Source organism: Anthonomus grandis, chromosome 6 (assembly GCF_022605725.1).
Source record: "Anthonomus grandis grandis chromosome 6, icAntGran1.3, whole genome shotgun sequence".
In the NCBI taxonomy this organism is placed as follows: Eukaryota; Metazoa; Arthropoda; class Insecta; order Coleoptera; family Curculionidae; genus Anthonomus; species Anthonomus grandis.
Window position 1 is genome coordinate 21,192,847 of NC_065551.1, and position 19,730 is coordinate 21,212,576.

At 29.0% G+C, this 19,730-nt stretch overlaps 1 protein-coding gene across 4 annotated transcripts in view; it reads right to left on the reverse strand.

The window, feature by feature from the left end:
* Window positions 1-19,730, reverse strand: part of LOC126737802 (apoptosis-stimulating of p53 protein 1) — a 413,921-nt gene that overhangs the window by 182,442 nt on the left and 211,749 nt on the right. The gene's annotated exons all lie outside the window — the stretch shown is intronic.

The window sequence follows — 19,730 nt, forward strand, 5'->3', positions numbered from 1 at the left end:
TTTTAGTGCATAACATAATTGCATTTCATCATTATAGAATATCAACTCTTATGGATAGCTGCCGGTTTATATTAGAAAGTTAATTAATTTAGATCTTAATTTAAAGAAAAGTTTATTAATTCGAGAAAATGTAAAATCGATTTAAATTTTCAAAATAGAGGGTTATTTTTAAAAGTAAAACTGTAAGATAAGTATTAGTGGAGATGCTATGTTACTAAATCTGTTGGTATAGATTTATTAGCATTTTTAATTATTGAAATAAGTTAGTTTTGTTTCAACTAATGATTTAAATTAGGTTTTTTCCCAATCATAGCTGTAAATATTAGAAATTATTAATTTAACATAAATTAATATGAAAAAATTAACTGGACAATATTATAATTGTGTAATAATGTAATGTAATTATAGCTGTTTTGGGAAAAGTGAATCAACGATAAAAAAATTATTTAAGAGAAAAGTGAAGAAAATTTTTTTAAATAAATACGGTTCTTTAATCTAAATTATTACCACTAAAACTACGTAAAATTTAGGGTCAGTATTAAAAAAAACCAAAAGCAAATTATATGTTTTAAAAGTGAATAATGTTAAATATTTAAGTATTAACCTAAAAGCTAAGTAATTATTATTTATTCTAAAGAAAGAAAAAACAAGTTAATATTTTAAATACATTTAATAAATAAATAATAATTAAAATTTATAAATGCATGACTGATAACCTAATCGAACTAAAATAAAATATAATATTAATGGCTATGTCCTATTTTACCGCTATTGCATTAATAATTATATGATTTATTTTTAACCGAAATTTAATTTCATATAGGACATTTAAAAAAACTAAAATAGATTATATATAAATTGGAATTTATTAGATGATATCTTTATAAAACGATTATGAGACATAACTGGATAAAATTGTTTATAAAAAATCATGAACCGTGTGTGTATATGCATATATGTATATTCTGTTAGTAAATTACCTCAGCTCCATATAATTAATTTAAAAATAAAGAATAACTATGATAATTTATAGGTAACACACGACCTCGCCTTATGTAACACATTTGGTACCGTTATGCATAAACTTTAAATTATTTAACTTTTAAGCCTATATCAATAAATTTCCTTTTACAAACTTCTAATCTACTAAAATATTCATTCGGCCTCGGTAAATAGGCAATTTTCCGTATTAGCATAACAAAAGCAAAGGCGTTTTAAAATAAATCCGGATAATAATCTCATTTCGGGAGACATTAACGATATATAAACAGTAAACTCGTAGGATTTCACATTAAAATTATCCAACTAAATAAGGAATTTAATTTTATTTTTAGATTAAGGCCTGTATGCCTTGTGGGCGGTAGTGGGAGTCAAGGATATATCATAAAGTTTAATTTATTCGTACGAACTAGCTGAAGAGCTTTTCATTAGGAGTTAAAAACGTAATTTCATGAAGGCTCTGAGATATACAGTTTTTTAAAAGTATATAGTTTAGTTATTTTAGAATTATGAGCATTTATTTAAGTAAATTATATGGTAATATAAAAATGGTATATATGGTATGGTAAATATCATAAATAAATGTTTTTTATTAACTCTCAATAGGTTTAAAGTTTTAATGATAAATAGTATTCAGGGGAGAACTGCTTCCTGGCTTCTTCCCCAAATAGAGGAGGACATAATTGTTTTATTGTGCCACTCGAGAGTACTAGTGGACTGTACTTATTTATTTTTATATTTATCGAAGATCCACAGCTTATATGGCGCTAAACCAATTAAGTTAATAAATGAAATAAACTTTTACAACACCAAATATGCTCATTTATTAGATCCGAAGATGAAAAAATGGAACAGTTATTTATTAAAGGAGTTGTAAACTATGAATTGTCTTTGCTGTCTTACTGTATACTTAATTTTGCCTTATTTACAGTGACTTTGCTTCTTAGCAGGTAACTTCACCCACTTCTTACTAACTACTAACAATACTCTAATTACAATGAGTTTATTACTTTAACCTATTGTATGTACACGACGACCGAACTCATAACTAGCGACAATAATATAGGTACCCTCTTAACTGGATTCAGAGTATAAGGATATTTATGATTTATGAACCTTTACTAGGTCAACTTCTCACTGCGATAGCGACTACGACTTGCGACTCGACTCACATACTACTTTTCCGCGACAGTGACCCAACCTGACTTTTACCAAAATGGAGATCAACTATTTTAACTAAACTTTGACCATGTGACTTTTTATCAGCTTGTTTTACTTAATAGGTATAAAAATGCGCGTCTTTTATCAACAAGGGTTGTAAAAAAGGGCTTAAGACCTAAGAGCCTGACAGTTTTATGGCAATTAATGGGTTATATTTGTGTCTATCGATGGTCTCCTTAAAATTATGCGAAATTAAAACACAAGCGAAATAAAAATTAATACACCTCAATGACAGAAAAATGATTAGTAGTTAAAAGCCACCATCGATGATACTTGGCAGCAGTGGCGGCTCGTGGGTCAATCTTCAGGGGGGTCATTTTGGTTTGAAAACGTATAGTTTACTCTAATAGAAAAAAAACAAATCAAACTATTGATTTTTCAAAGTATTTGAAAGATCTTTTAGCATTTATATTTTAGATAAAAAATACAGACTTAGATAAAACTCAATAATATTTACCGAGATATTTACCCTATTAAGCGGGTAAAAATAACTTTAAATGCTTAAATCGTTTTCCGAAAATTAACTTTGCCTTTTTATTAGAGTAAATATTTTAAATAAAAATATAAGAAAAAGGGTATAAACAGGTTATCGAAACCACTCTACCCAGAACCATCGTACGTTTTGGAGATCGGCCGAAAATGCGTATAAATTTACAAAAAATATTTTTATCGGTTTATGTTGACTCGCCGCTTTTTGCAGGATAAGATTAAGTTGATGGGCATAGCAGTGAATAAAGTGTGCATTTGGGTATATTTCTTTAATTTTTGTTTGTACTTCTCCCAGTTTACCGCTCATGACTGATGCACCATCGTAACTTTGGGCAATTAATTTTTCAGGTGCTTGATTAATTTTTGATAATTGAAGTTCTTCCAATATTACATTAGTTAAATGTTGTGCTGTGGCACCTGAAGGGTTAACAAATTTCCAAAATCTTTCATGTACAATATCAGTTAATACATATCGCAATATGACAATCATCTGCGTTTTATTGAAGCTGTCTGTGATCTCATCTACTTGAATTGCCACAAAATTTGTCTGGCCAATCTCCTTAATTATATGAGTATGTACAATGGCTAACATTGATTCTAAAATATCGTTCTGAATTGTTTTTGATGTGCCTTTAAATACTGTACTTTTTTCAATATGTTCTTTAAACATTAAATCCAGTTCAGAAACAAAATCGATAAGGCCCAGAAAAATTCCAGGATTATTGGAGCTGATACTTTCGTCATGACCGCGCAATGCAATTTCGAAAACTCCGCAAAATTTTACACAGCCGATTAGTTTGTTTAAAATATACCTATTTTTAGAAACCGATTCATTAAAGTCATGCACAGATTTACGATATACACTATCAAGTTTCTGTCATATGTTAACACCAAAGTATATAGTTTTCAGTTGTTAGACTGTGTTAACACGTCCTAAACTTGCGTAACTCATTGATGAATTTATATGAGTAGTGGAAGAAGCAAGCTTTGTAATTTTCACTTTTAAATGCTTAATGTCAATTACTCCGTTTTTCGCCCATACAGCGTCATTCGAAGACAGAAAACACGGGTAGCAAAAAAATTAGTAGCATTTCTCACACTGCAGCCACAAATCCAATCACACAAATTGTACATTGATTCTTTAAAATATTTTTGAATATCTTTACCCCTATCATTTGTTGTTTGTTTTAAATTCATATTTGGTTTTGGTAAACCACTTTCCTTTTTCTCAAGCCGTCATAATTATTTAAATTAAAATCTGCTGGAACATCATAACCAGCAGATTTTAAGGCAATTATTTCGTGTGGGCGGCAAACAGTAACTATCTAAAACAAAACTGAAAACATTCATCCAGTCGGGCCGTCGACTACGTTGGCGATATAGGACTGAAAGGTGACTCTCACTCCCGCTCACGAAATGCTAATTTGCCTTCTTTGTTCTATTTTACATGCATTTCTTCATAAGCCGTAAGAACTGTATAGGGACAATTTAAAATACGGCCCAGCCACGGGCTTGTGATGCGCGCGAGGCGCGACGTTAATAATATATTTGTTTTGCCAATGCAGACTGCTTAGAGAATTTTATAATTCACAATGAAGTTTTAGATAAAAGATATTTATAATAAAATTGGTATTTTTATGAGATTATTTAAGGGGGGTCATTGACCAATTGACCCTAAGAAGGAGCCGCCACTGCTTGGCAGAATGGGAATCTTTTAAGAAACCAAGAGAAAGATACCGATTTTCAAATAGTTTTAAAGGAAAGAAGTAAATTTGGGAAGAAAAATTAGGTTTACAGCGATCATCAAAGACTTTGGGAGCTTAGATGAGGTTTTTTGAAAAAAGCTGCATAAAATCCTAATTTATTTAGCTTCTGGTGCCTTTAGCTTTTGAATCACGCATTGCATTATTTTAAAATACTATTTTTATTACATAAGCTATCTTACAATAAAAAAATGTTTTTTTTTTTATTTAAAATTCTGAACCAAAAAATGAGTTAAACAAATCTGTTTTTTTTTTAAATTTTTATCCCATTTAACTTTTAGGTCGAGCCTTTCCACGTGATGTTTTAAAAAGATTTATGCGTTTTCCTACATAATTAGACTCACTAGTAAGGTAAAACACTTCATAACAATCATCAAAAAATTAAAATGTAATTTTTGCTATAGACGTAGGCTCTTTTTAGATGCAAAGTAGTATTTCATGGCAATCGCCAATAAGTCTCTCATGAATTGGGTCTTAAATTTAAGAATTTTTATTGTAAAATTGTAATACTAACTCAGAAAAATTAAAGTATCTCCAAAATTTTCCAAAATAATTTAATAAAACATTAAGTTTAGTTTAAAATAATTGTATGTAACAAGCATTGCTTAAAAATTCTCGATTTAGGACATCTACTGCTAAAGAACACCTACTACCTAACACTAAAAGTCGAACAAAACAAAAGCAATTTTTAAGAAAGGCTATAATTTTTATACCATAACTTTAATGAGTTTGGTTTACATGTATTTATTTACTACTGGGCTTAAATGGGTTTTATTATTAGTATGTGTAAATGAATAAACTGAAAACTTTTTTTTCTCCCTGATGTATTTTTATTTATTTAATACTACTAAGTATAATTATTGTTGTTGTAATATTTTGAATCTAAAAAAATTTATTAATTTGGCATAATTTCAATAGATATGTACCCTACATATTATTAAAATACTTGTGTTAAAGTGTTTAAAATATACGATGTGTTGGGTTATTTTTTAATAGCTTTATATCTTTTAAATTTTGTATGAAAATATTAAACTTACTAAAAAATAAAAATTAAAGTCAAGTTAAGGTCAAGTATTATGTTAATTTAAGTATAATAAATAAAATTCGTTAAATAAATAAAGAATAATTTTAGTTTAAAAAAAAGGGCAATTGATAATAAATATTCAAATTATCCACCTCTTTTTTGTTGACTGCAGACTCGTGACAATAGGCCTACAAAGGATGTAGTTATCCGTATTTGGTCCTGCTGAAGAAGCTCTAATAAATTTTATTTTGTATTTGAAACTGCAACATAAACTAAAAAAATCAGGACTATTGTGATGGGGTGTTGGTGATTAGGAAACCAGACCACCTCGATTAAGTCGTCTTGGGCAGTTAACGGTAACTTAATTTTGGACAGCAATTATGAAATGTGGTGGAACCCCATCTAGAACCACATGTGTAGGCGACTATTCAGTGGGACATCCTCCTTGCAGTTTGTTCGGAAGAAACTAAACCTAACTCTTTTCACTCATTCTTGCAGGAGGCACAAGAGAAGCAATCAATAAATCATCCATTAGGGCAGTCCAAGCGTAAACAGAAAAATTGTGTTGAAAATTACATGAACGTACGGCTTTAGGATTTTCTGATTCTCATTAATGCAGGTTTCTTATATTTGTGAGTTTGTAGACACGCCTTGTGAATGTCGGTTCATCTGTTGAGAGGACTCTGATGTAGAAATTAATACTAAGACGGGACTGTTTTTATATCCAGATAGAATAAACTACACTGAGTATAGGGATCTGCTTCAAGCAAACCTTGTACCTTTCGATAATGATACGGATGTAAGCGTTCACGTTTTAAAATTCGCCAGACAGTCATTCGCGGTACTCCGACTTGTCTACATACTCGACATACACTGATAGTTAGATCCTACTTGGCATTTGGTAATCCAAATCTGCTGGAGAGTTTACTGCCCGATCTAAAAGATAATTACGCAGACCCCATTCCCTGAAATTGTCTGTGTACTCCCAGAAATGTTCTCTAATGGGGAATGCATTTATTTGCAAAGCAATGTAGATAGTCGATAACTGCTTGACCAGCACTGGCGTTATAGTAGCCTTACACAAAATGCATATCTACATACTCTTGAGAAGGAAATCGGTAGGGTATTTATCGACGTGCACGCAAAGATATTAACTAAGAATTACTGCCTTACTATCATAAAACCGTTTCATTTGTAATTGTGACCTCCAGAGAAAAATATAGCAGTTTTTATTAATTTTACGAATATATTTTTAGTATAATCTTCATATAACTTAATAAATATTAAAAAAAAAGTATCTATAAGTAGAATAAATTTTGTACTTTTTTAGCAATTTTTATCAATAAATTATCTTTTTTAGGTCTTTTTTAAACGCCTCGTTTTATTTGGAATATGAAAATGATAAATACGGAAAACAAAAATTTATTATTATGCATAACTTAAATGGACAAAGCACATATTTCTTTATTTACTATTTAAATATTATACTGAAAAATTAAAACTAAAATAAGTATTTTAAAAAAGTTTAAAGGTAATAAATTAAAAAATAACTAGAATAGTACTTGTAAAACTAAAAAGTGTTTTTAGAAATGCCTTTAGGAGAATGGCAAAAAAACAATGTTAAGTTTGTTTATTTTTCTATCTTATTCCTGGTTTTCATTTCTTTTCGTATGATCTTTGTTTTACTTTCTCTTATTTATTTCCAAATATATTTTTATTAGTTTCACAGTATGGCTATAAAAAAAGAATGTAAAATACATTATAGACGAAAAGTTACAAAGAAAATAAAAATTATTTAAAACAAGTAAAACAGATGAGCGCTGAAGATCTTAAGACGGTCAGTAAAATATATTTTATACTTTTTTGTAGTTTTGCAAAATTGTCATTACTAAGCATAACTTTAATGCCTAAGATATATATTTTTTTATTTAATTAACAAAATTATTTAGTATTTATAATTTATTTGTAATATTTGTATTCGTACAATATTTTTATCGAAATATTTAACTAATTACTAATTAGCAAAGCAAATTACTTTAAAGTAAGTATTTTAAAAATTAAGGATAAAAATTGTAGCCTTAATTTTTAAAATACTTAATGTTATTAATTTCTTCTTAAGTTTTTGTAATTCATGAGGCATTTAAGATCTTAAACGTAGTTTAGTATTATGAAATAAATAAATAAATAGGGATTATTTTTGTAAATTAGCCTTTATAAAAATTACCCAAAAAAAAATAGTTTTAACTTAGCTCTACCAAAATTTTGTTTGTTGCAATAATAAAAAAAATCATTAAAATTATAATTTTAGAATATAATCGGTACTGAAGAAGCTTATTAATTATTGAAATGTATATGAGTCATAAACTTCTTCTTCTTCTTACCCCAAAAAATCTGATTATTAAGTATAAATTTAATGGACGATAAATATTTTTTTATTTAATATACAAAATTTCGTTTATAAATATTTGCACATAATTGTATTTGTACCAGTTATTTAATTAGCAAAGGATGTTGCCTCAAAGTAAGCCTTTTTAAAATTAAGGATGATAGGTCATCAATTTCTTCTAAATGTTTTGTACTTCATAAGGCATTTTAAATAGAAACTGCAGATTTAAAAGAATTAAACTATATTAATTAAGGCTTGGATCAAGGATTTTGCACTATTGGAATTTTTACGATCTAAATAAGGCTTTTGATGTAGCGGATAGTAAACTTTGATTATCTAAGTTAGAAGCGTTTGGAATTTGCGGCTTGCCGCTAAAATGAATCTCATCTTATGTATCGAATAGACGACAGCTTATCCGAATTAATACCTCAAATGATCATTATGTGAATTTTCCATTTAAATCCCAAGTATTGATCACACAATATGGGGATTCCCAGAGAGGTTGCCAGCATTGCTATTTCTGGTGGTTTATGGTTAGATCTTTTTCTCCTCGTCAGATATGTTAATTTGCAGACGATACTTCAATTTTTATAAAAAACAAATAATTTTCAAAAGCTGTTAAAACTGTAAATAGTACGTCGCACAATTTCTTATTGTGGTGCATTAAATCTAATCTGTACTTCTTCAATATAAAAAAATCGTAGCCCTGCAATTCAAAATAAACAGACAAAATAATTTGTTTCCTTAAAGCGCCCTTATTAGAACAGAAGAAAAAACAATAAAAATTGAATCTGACACAAAATTTTTAGGCTTAGTCATAGAAAATCATTTAACATGGCATTTGCATGTTGATGGTTTAACAAATAATTTAATCACCCTTTTTACATTTAAAGCATCTTTATTAGGTAGCTTTATTGAGAAAATTTGACACCGATATCAACAGTCAAAAAACTAAAAATTAATTTCTTAATTTTTTTGAAAACTTTAACCCCCTGTATTTTGCTTCTAAGGCATTTCCGACCCATAGTGTCTTAAATCAAAAGTTATATTTGAACGTCCCCTATCATCCCCCAAAAGCATGACCTTCTTATAAAAATCACCCTGTATATGCATGTATCCAAAGTAAGCTGGCATATAGTATAATTATATAGGAAAGTTGTTGTAAGAGTTCTAAGGCTTTTAATTTTGCAAAAAAGAATAATGCTATCTGAATGAGACTGACATATCTCATGCAGTTCACTTATTTAAGAAATATAGAATAATGACAGTGTACTCTTTATACTTTTATAAAATACTAATTTTTTACAGAAATTGTATGCAATACTTGACAGCTAACTTCCAAATCAACTCTCGTATGGAAACATGGTATACTAATAACCTCTCTATGGTTGGATATAACCTCACATGGTTTTGAATTGAAATATTACTTGTTCGATTTTAAGTATTGTAAGACCTTGACTGTTACAGAAGTTTGATTTAATTATAATTTTCTTATTCGTAGTTTAGTTTACTATTGGTCATTTTTTTGACACACGCATTGTATAAAAAATAAATAGATAAATAAAATAAATATTGCATTACAGAAAGTCTTTTTAGAAATAAAAAAAATAGCTCATCATTTTCTTTTTGATTTTTTGTACTACATAAGATATTTTGGATAGAAAGGTTACACGTAGTTTAAAATTACATAGTCTGTAAGCAGTCTGTAAAAGCAATTTAACTTACCACCCAAAAATTTGATTGCAATAATAAAAAAATAAATAAGGTTAAAATATAGTGAGAATATTAATTATTAAAATGTATTTACATCATTACCTTCTTCTTTTCACCCTAAGCAAATCCTACCAAGCTTTCCAGCTCTAAATGCACCCAGCCCGTAGTATGAAGCCCTCCTTTAAAACCATCAGCTTATCCCTAGTGTTAGAGTCCATTAAGCTAATTTGCAGATTCATAATGTATACGTTGCATATTCTAATGGGATGAAAAGCAAATAAGCGGTCGCAGCGGTAGTAAGAGGTTTTTATATCTAGAAATTGCGATAAGAAAAACAACAAATTTCAATTGCCGTTGGCAACTTATTTGCATAAGACCGTCATTTATGCATACAGTAGATGAAGTCGGCTCTTCTGTATAAATATCAAGTAAAAGTTTTCCTTTTAGCACTTCATTGCATAAAGATAAAAGAAATATCTCAGCGAATATCATAAAATATAAATCAACTGATTTTTTAATATTTTTCCTAAGGTAAATAAATAAAATCAAGATAAATGTATATAACTGTGACATAGGATGCCGTTTGTATCTCAACTCTTGTTCGGGATTATCTAGTCTAACCTGGAATAATGGATATTCGCTGAAGTATAAAACCATTAGTTTTCTTACAAGGGACAGCTGACGATGCTATTTTCTGTTTTATACCAGACACATAAAACATTATTGTTATTAATTACTTTTTTTTTTAACAAAACGATAAATAAAATAATATATAATATAAGGAAGCCAGTCAAGAAATGCCAAGATAGTACCTGCAGACCACGCACTCAGTTATTTTAAATTCAAGGTCGGGAGTGTTAAAGAGTGGAACCGCGAATCGGCCTGTTGTACACATTCTTTCACCGGGTGACCTTGAACTAAACAATCGCCTATCGCCCGAAGGCCAGCAGGATGGATTCTTTTTACTGATTGAGCGTACGAGGAATGCCGCGTCTCTGTAGGTAAATCTAATTAGATTTTAGTTTTTTTTTTGGTATTTTTTGATAGTTAGAATTAATGGTTTGTTATTGGATTTGCTTTTTATAAGAACTTTGGCATTATAGACATGCATAATTTAAATGAAGATGACCGTCGTTTTCTCATTTTGATATAGTAAGACTAGTTTAAATTTTGGTTAAAAGATTACATTTTTTAAGACTTTTAGTAAATTATTTTAAAATGAGTGGTAGGTAAATCTGGGCACTGGTTTTATTTTAATATACACAACTTTTAAAGAAATTTGATTTTTTTTAAATTTTCATATCTACTCTATAATGTATAACTTAAATGGATATGATTGTTATTTTATTATTATTGTTTTTTATTAACTCTACTTTAAATCTTGAATCAAATATTAGGTACATGACTTTTAGATATAGATTTTTAATCAACTTGTTGGAAAAAAGAATAATTTAAGTACTATCGCCGTGTCCCTGTTTAATTATAATTCACATAACAAATTTATATTTAATAGGTGTCTTTCTCACACTTTATATTTTTGAATGTTTTAAATAAAACACTTTTCTTAAAACTTTCATTAAAATATTTAAATTTTTGATACTAGATGATTGTATTTATTTAGTAATAAAAAAATACTTATTTTATTTTAAGCATTAAAATTTTTATTATCCTTTTAAAGCATTTAAGCGCTGTTTTCTCGTCTTAAATTCATCTTCAGTTTTATTACCATTTAATGAGATAAAATGGAACAACTATCTCTTATATGACTTTAAAGTTTTTATTGCTATGAGCAGATGTTTAAGTCTTTTAATGCCCAGCAGTAAAATTCTTTGCAAAAAAGCAGTTTCTATCTTATTCAAACTAATTAAGCTGTAGAATGTAAGCTAAAATAAAATAAATATGAAAATATATGACAGGTTTATTTTACAGGATGTTTTTTTCTATAAAATTGTTCATTCCATATATTTATTACAGAAAATTATGAACTTAAAAGTAAAGATATACTTTACATGAAGAGAGCGCAAAAGATCAAAACGTTATATTTTTAATTGCTTAATGCAAAGAGTATATAAAAAAGTCCTTGACGTATTCAATAATAACGTATTATATCACTGGCAACTGTATCAAAGTATTAAATTATAGTCAAAAACTGTAAATAATAATAACATATATTGTATCCATTTAAGTTATGCATGTATTTTGCTTTACGGAATGAGAAAATAAGTGTACTACCAACACTTACAACAAAAGATCATCAAAACGTTATTCAGTTTAAAAAGAAAACAATATTGCATAAGATGACCTTAACCTTAATATGTACAGCTCTATCGACTTTTTAAATTCCCCCGGTAAGTTTTTAACAACTTACAATATTTTTTCGACATCTCTAAAAAGCATATAGCACGGGCCCTTAGGGAAGAAACCCCGCGGTTTGCAGCACACGTTTGCATCGACTTAACAGCACGATCACGAAACATTTATCTGCGAGGAAAATAAACGTGCCCGCAAATTGCACTAGTAATAATCTCATGCCCATTTGGTTTGGTATTTCATCCCCAGGGCATGTTTCCCTTAAACGCATGATGATGGTGTATGTGAATTGCCTGTTGAGGTGAACATACACGATGAGAAATTTCATGTCATGAGATTTTTTTTAGTTTTTAATAAGTAAAAAGAAAATAGGAAAAATTTTGAGTTTTTTAAAATATATTGTGAATAAGAAATAAATTATTACAACTCATAATGCAAAGAAAAATACTGAAAAAAAAGCATTCAAAAAACAAAAGGCAGAAGAATAAGGTTAATTTAAGTATATTTATTAAAATTATGCACATTTGCTATTGTTATTTTTTAAGAATTTTTGTGCTGGGCCGTTAACCTAATAAGCTTCTTTCTTCTAATAAAGAAGACTCCATGGCAATAAACTAAGTACAAGATCAAGATTAAACCTTACTTTATGATTTTCTGCAGCTATTCTTTTTGAAAGAATGATTAATAAGTTTTAGATTGTAACTGGAATAATGCTTGTAGCAAGTTTGCAAGAAAAAAAAATTTTTTGTTCATGTATGAAGTCTTGAAAATTACCTGTTATGACGTTGGCAAATAAATATCTCGATTTGCGTGTTCTGACACTAATGTGCGGTTGGTCGGAATGATGGAAACACACGTGCCAATAGTTGCATATTATCTCTGAAATTGCCTTGAGGTAATTTGTTAATGCCCTTTTATGGTAAGCGATTTGTGTGCGATCTTTTTTTGAGCTTAATTATTTAAACGCCCTTGAATAGTTTTTAAAATGTATTTATTTAAAATTATGAAAATTGATAGAAATTAAAGTTATGCCATGACTATTGGGCTTAGAGCATGTTATATGAATATATAAATTAATATCATATCCATTTAAGTTATGCATAATTCGGCTTATATATTTCGTTAAATGTTTATTACCTGATATTTTTAATTTAAAATTTCAGCCTAGGCATATTTAAAATTTCCATTTACCACTAAATAAGCACTTTTGTGAGGCAAAGAGTTTGTATTAAATTTTGTGTTCTTAGTGGAGCCTGAAAGGAGTTACAAAAAAGTTTTTACGAATTGAGTAATCCCTATAGCGGTTCTGTCCTCTGTTACATTCATATTTATGAATTAAAAGGTATGAAACTGGAAGTATTTAAGTATTCTGCTATTGAACTGAACACGTATTAAAGATAACTGAGAAGAAGCTTTGTCACGGGTTAGCCATCAAGTGTTTGCAATTTGAACCAGCTTTTATTTCGACTACGGCTACTCAAATGTCAAAAAAATATTCATTAATTTACCAAATAAGACCGTATGCTCTCGAGTAAATTTGGGAAATATTGACAATCTTTTTTTAAAGTAGAGCATAGTAGTAAACTTTAACCCAAACCGAAAGAAATTTGAAAAAAAAATGACAGTAGTAATTGGCCTGTAAAATGAGTTATATATAATATTATATAACTCATATATTATAGTGAAACTGCTTCATTATTGAATAACATAACAGATTCTTGCTCTCGTCTGATGCACACAGTTGAAAACGTTGTTATTGTTGCTTAAAATATGTGTTAACGTCCGTGAATTGAATATTTCTCACACTTTCCTGAAGCCTACAAAATCCAATTAGTACAGGAACGCCTGATGACCATTCGGCACGTTTTTGTTTTTGCCGAATGGGTTCAAGATCGCTCTGCCAAAGATAAGCATTTTTACATAAAAATCAACTTTTCGGACGAAGCTCATTTTCACCTCGGATGCTATGTCAAAAAACAGAATTGTTGGATTTTGCGCTCAAAAAATCGACATGTGACCATTAAAAAGCCAAAGCATTCACAACGAATCACTTTTTGGTGTGATTTTTGATATAGCAACATCATCGGCCCATTTTTATCCGAAAATTCTCAAGGAGCCAATGAGTCCAAGCCACGCTCAACGAGTTCTTATTTTAAAAATTTGTAGAGGGTGGCATAGATGATATCTGGTATTAACCAGATGGCACAACTTGCTACAAGTTCAACGCAAAAGTTAAATTTTTCAGCTTTCCGTCTTTGAAAATCGAATATTCAGCCGCAAATTCAAAGCCGCATCAGAGCTGCGATTTGAGCCTATTGGAGTATTTTTTGTGAAGAGTCATTAAGTATAAATACAGAGTGTTTCAGAACTATGGAGTTAATTTTCTAAAGGTTATTCAGTACAACAGTAGAAAAAATTTGAGTATATCCGGAAAACGTTCCAATAATGTTTAACATCAAATATGATTTCAGCATTATGGACTGCCGGCGCACTTTGCTGTACAAGTATCTGAGAATTTGGCTCAGATATTTGCGCACCATTGGATTGCTAGAGATGAACCAATTTATTGGCCTCCTAGGTCACCCGATTTAATGTTGCTAGATTTTTTTTCTGTGGGGACATGAAAGTCTTTAATCTAAGAAACTCTAGTCAAAACAAAACAAGACTTAATTAAATGAATTATACCAGCATTTAAATAATTCAAAACAGAGTTTCAGTTTTCATTCAGCATTTAAATAATTCAATTCAGAGTTTTCAATTTTTAGTCGAGTCCACCAAAATCACCTGCGGTGTATAAATTGATATATTAAAATTACAGGAAGATATTTTCGACAATTATAGTGATAATATCATGTACAAAAGGCAAAAACTCAATGCATTAAATCCTATTTAGGCAATCCATCGTATTTCTAAAATTAACCTCGTTAGGGTCGTAGTGCCAAAGTGACACTTGTTCGGATATGGGTCAAATGTTCTATTTTTGCACTGAATAATCTCTAGAAATTTGATCCCATGGTTCTGAAATACCCTGTATTACACCAACATCCAGAGACAACTAAATACTTGATATACGAAACTGGAATTTCTAATAACAAGGTTCACGCCGAATCAATAGGAAAAGTACTGAAAAATTTGTTTTATCAACTAAGCTATTGGAGGGCTAGTCGTAGCAGCTACTTGAATGAAATTATTTTTTATTCCTAATAAAAAGCTGATAATGATGAGAAAGTACAAAAAAATATTGATGCGTCAGACGTTTAGATGTCGCCTGTATATACACTTATTACCCTCTGTTATATTAATACTTGATAGTTCAACATTACTCACTCTGTATTTTAGCAGGAACAAAATCAGACTTAACTAGTATTTAAGCATTCTGCCATTGAATTCGGCACTCACGGAAGATTACTAACATAAGGCTTTGTATGACTAGAAAGTACAAAAAACTATTGATTTTTTTAATTTTTGGTCATCTGTACTGCATCTAACCAATATCTGGGTTATCGTCAGATCTTTAAACGCCCCTTGTGATTTACACTGACTTATTTCCTCTGTTACATTGATATTTGTTAGTTTAATGGTAGTTCGCCCTGTATTTTACGAGAAACAAAATCAGACTAGACTGGCTTTTATGCATTCTACTACTGAGCTCGGCGCAAAAATTTACTAATGAAGCTTCGTATGATAACAAATACAAGAAAGTACAACAAACTGGCGTTCTATCAAAAATACAAGCATTTAAAAGTAGTTATGAAAAGGTTAATGATATGACTGAAATGAGCTTTCCAAGAACGGCTGTGATTGAGGTAAACTAAACTGAAGAAGTTGTTTTATTAAAGTCGTAGCTATAAGAGCTAGGATAAGAGCTGAAATTTTCATAACAGCCAGTTTGATCTATATTTTGGAGGTGACGCGACAAAGGTTCGGTGTAAGTGTTTTTATAACTTAAAGTAAAATAGAAAATATTAAAAACAATTAAAGTAAACTTTTAGCAATATTGCAGTATAAAAATTAAACATCGTTATTGGTAAATATAGAAATGTGTAACATGTCCCTTTTGGTTATGCTTAATTTATAGTATATAAGCACTATATCTCTGTTAAAATGACTTTTAAGTTTAGCGTCTATAATAGGCGCGTAAATTAAGATATATATTGTGATACATAAGTTTTAAAAATTTAATTCTTTAACTATTTTAATATAAATATTTTATATAAGTTTTTTCGTTTTATTTTCTAAAATTATTAACATTAAATTCATAAAAGTGATTAAATTGCATGCTATAAAACAATTATTATATGTACCCAAAAACTTTCAAGCAAACAATATAATTAAAACAATTTTAATAATGAAATTACCGATTTCCATTAAATCCACATCGAACAAATAATATTTAAATAAAATTAATTATTAAAACATGTATAAAATATTATTAGTTCTACAATTTTAAATGCGTGAGTAAGAATGAATAATTATTAATTTAATTATAGCATCGATTTAATGAAGCATAACTATTCTTCATATGGTTTAACCAAAAATCATGTAACAAATATGCATAAAATTCACAATTTTTACTATTTATGTCAAGCTAAATATATTTAAAAAAAACCTTTGACCATAAAGTTCTAAGATAATTTGTATGAATTGTTAGTAAATATACTTACACTTTAATAATCTAAAAAGAAGTTTCACAATTATAATCTTGTTTTTACGCTAGCTACGTTAGTTTATATAGACGAAACTTTAGTAAAGTATACAAAGTTTTTAACTTACAAAATTTAAAAGGCAAGTTTTTAAATATTTAGCTCTTTATTAACTTTTAAAGATAATAAAGGAAGACTGAATTTAAATTAATTGGATAGGTTCTCATTAAAATCTGGAGTAAACGGTTGTTGGCAAACTCTTTTTTTTTCAACTGGCAACGAACTCGAGAAATTAAACAATGGATTTTAACGCTGTTCAAATCAAATTATAAAAGAGAGTTATTACGAATATAGTATTTGCCTAATTATTACATATTTTATTTATTCGTTTAATATTAATTATTGAACGTATATGTTTATTTGATTTTTACCATAATTACCGATATATGTACAAAATAAAGCAGAAATTTGGAAAATAGATAAAGCATATAAATTTATTATTTGATATTTGGTATATTAACAATGAAATGGGTCATTAAATTAACGTGGGCTTGTGTAATGAGGGATCGTTAGAAAGCTGTGAAAGTGTATTTTCATTTAAATCCTCTTTTGAGATAATATTAATGATAGAAATCAAATAAGGTGATATTTATTTTATTCATCGTATCAAATATTAAAATTTATGATATACTGTTTCTTCATATTGCTTGAGTTATATACTTTATTAGGTTAAGCAAATTTTTTAATATTAGATATGACTTGGAAAGGTAAACAATTTTAACAATTCAGTTAAGATGTCTTAAGGAATAGAAATAAAATAGTGTTTGTTGGAACAAATAGTTTTAAATATGTAATTATACAAAATGGATGACGGGTAATACAGAAATTTAGCCAAGAAAAAATTAATATCAAGAAATGAAGGAGTTGAGGACATTAAGTTTGATAAAATGATAAAACAACTACCAAAAAGAAGACTTAATGGTTAAAATCTCTTAAATGCTGTATTCCTCCATAATAACGCCTGAAAGATAAATTTGATAATAGAAAACATTAGAATTGAATAGAAAACAAATTTGCATTAAACAATTCATTATTTTAATTGAAGTAGCGGTCACGATCCGGTTGTTAGAAACTTTTTTTAACAAGTAACCCAGTTCAACCCAAACTATTTCTAATCAAATAAATATTAGTATGAATATATAAAAAGTGTTTAAGTTTCTATAAATACAAATAATAAATGTGAGGTGTAGGAGCTAACTACAGCCAGGAAAAAGAAGGTGAGTATTTGACTTGGAAACATCCAAACGAACTCATAAAAATATTGTCTTAAAATCAAGGATCATTAGCTTTTATCAAAATCGGGATTGAATACCGAATGATCAAATTTAAAATATATTTTAATATATAAATAGAACAATGAAAAGTGGTCACAAAAATTTCTAGAGATATCGAAATGGACGAAATCAAACTGAAATAGGAGCAATACCAGCACCAACTAAAAAACTGAACAAACAGAACAAAAAGTGGAAGGTACAAAGAAAAAAAACATATGTATACTTTTAAAATAAACTATAGATCTTATGCAAAAACGCAAGATAGTAGACCCATACATAATATCAACACGACTCATAAAAATTACTGGAGTTAATAAGACTATAAGAAAGAAAATAAGACTCAAAACAAGATAATGTCGATATTAACAAATTAAAGAGACGTTACAAAATGGAAAGAGCTTGAAAATGCTAAAAAGAGAATTTTGTAATCGTACGCACATTACAAAATTTATAAACGAGAATAACATCGAAGCCACAATATCGGAAAAAATTAAACAATAACAAAAGATTTCTATCAATCGACTTATGAAAGCGAGGTCACTCCACCGCGATGTGAATCAAATGAACAGCAAAAAAAGATACTTAATGTGGGTTCAGAAGAAGTCTCAGATATGGCCAATGGAAAGAGTAAAACAGCTGTATAAAAAATGCCAAAATAAATAGTAGCAGACAAAAAATAGCAGCGAAATATTGATATACGGAGAAGAGACTATAGCCGATCTTCTAAATATACCTTTTAATAAGTGGACTGAAGAAAGGCATTGGTAGTGTTACTTTCATCAAGGGCAACTTGACAGCTATTATCCCAGGAACAAGATGCTGTCAGAAAAAGGATTTAGCACTTTGGATCATCTGGAAGTTATAGGAACAATCACAAAAATATCAAATAAATAAAATCTTTCTTTGTAGATAGCTTTTGTCGATTATGAAAACTCCATTGAAACATGTGCTCTGTTAAACGAGCTAGGTAACTGCCAAGTAGATCGCCAACTTTAAACAACTTTATACAACTAAATACAATCAAATACAACTTTATTTTTTAAATAATTGATAAAGCACCTTCTCAAGTTACATTGAACGACTGTATAAACAAAATTAAACTCGACCTAGAAAGAGATTATTTATAGATTACAAACTGCACAACGAGCAATGGAAATAAAACTAATAGGCGTAACTCTCTTAGACTAAAATAAAGAACCAAGAAATTCGGCGTAGATCTAAAGTAACGGAATGGTTGGACAACTAAATTAATATAGTGGAGTCGCAGACTAGTAAGGGAAACAAAGGGCGACTCCAGACCAGATGGATAGATAGTCCCTTGAGACTGGTTGAAAATAGCTGGATAAGGTGAGGGAAAGCTGCTGATGGACGACAACTGACAATAATGATGAATTTTTTTAAAATTTATATCACTCTAAATTAATAAAATTTGTCTTATAGATAACGTTGCTTTTGCCATTTTTATTTCTAAAGTGATAGCCTTTATATTCTGCTAGCAATATCCTCATTTTTCCTTATAATTTACAAAAGTGTTCATTCTAATTATAAATTGCATTTTGGAACTTATCTCAACCTTATAATTTGGCCTTATAAATAATAAATAATAATAAATACAGAAAAGGGCAGATTTTTAACACAGACAGATAATACATTGAAGAAATTTTAAGCAAGATGTGTCATTATAAAATCTGTAAAGCCTTTGGTATCTTGACATCAAAAAATAATTATACCTAGTATAGTGCGCGTGAAAATCAATATGGATCAGTATACAAGGTGTCCGGAAAAAGGAGGTTAATCCGTCCACCCCATGGACCAAAACAATGCGACTTTCATTATGCCATTTTTTAA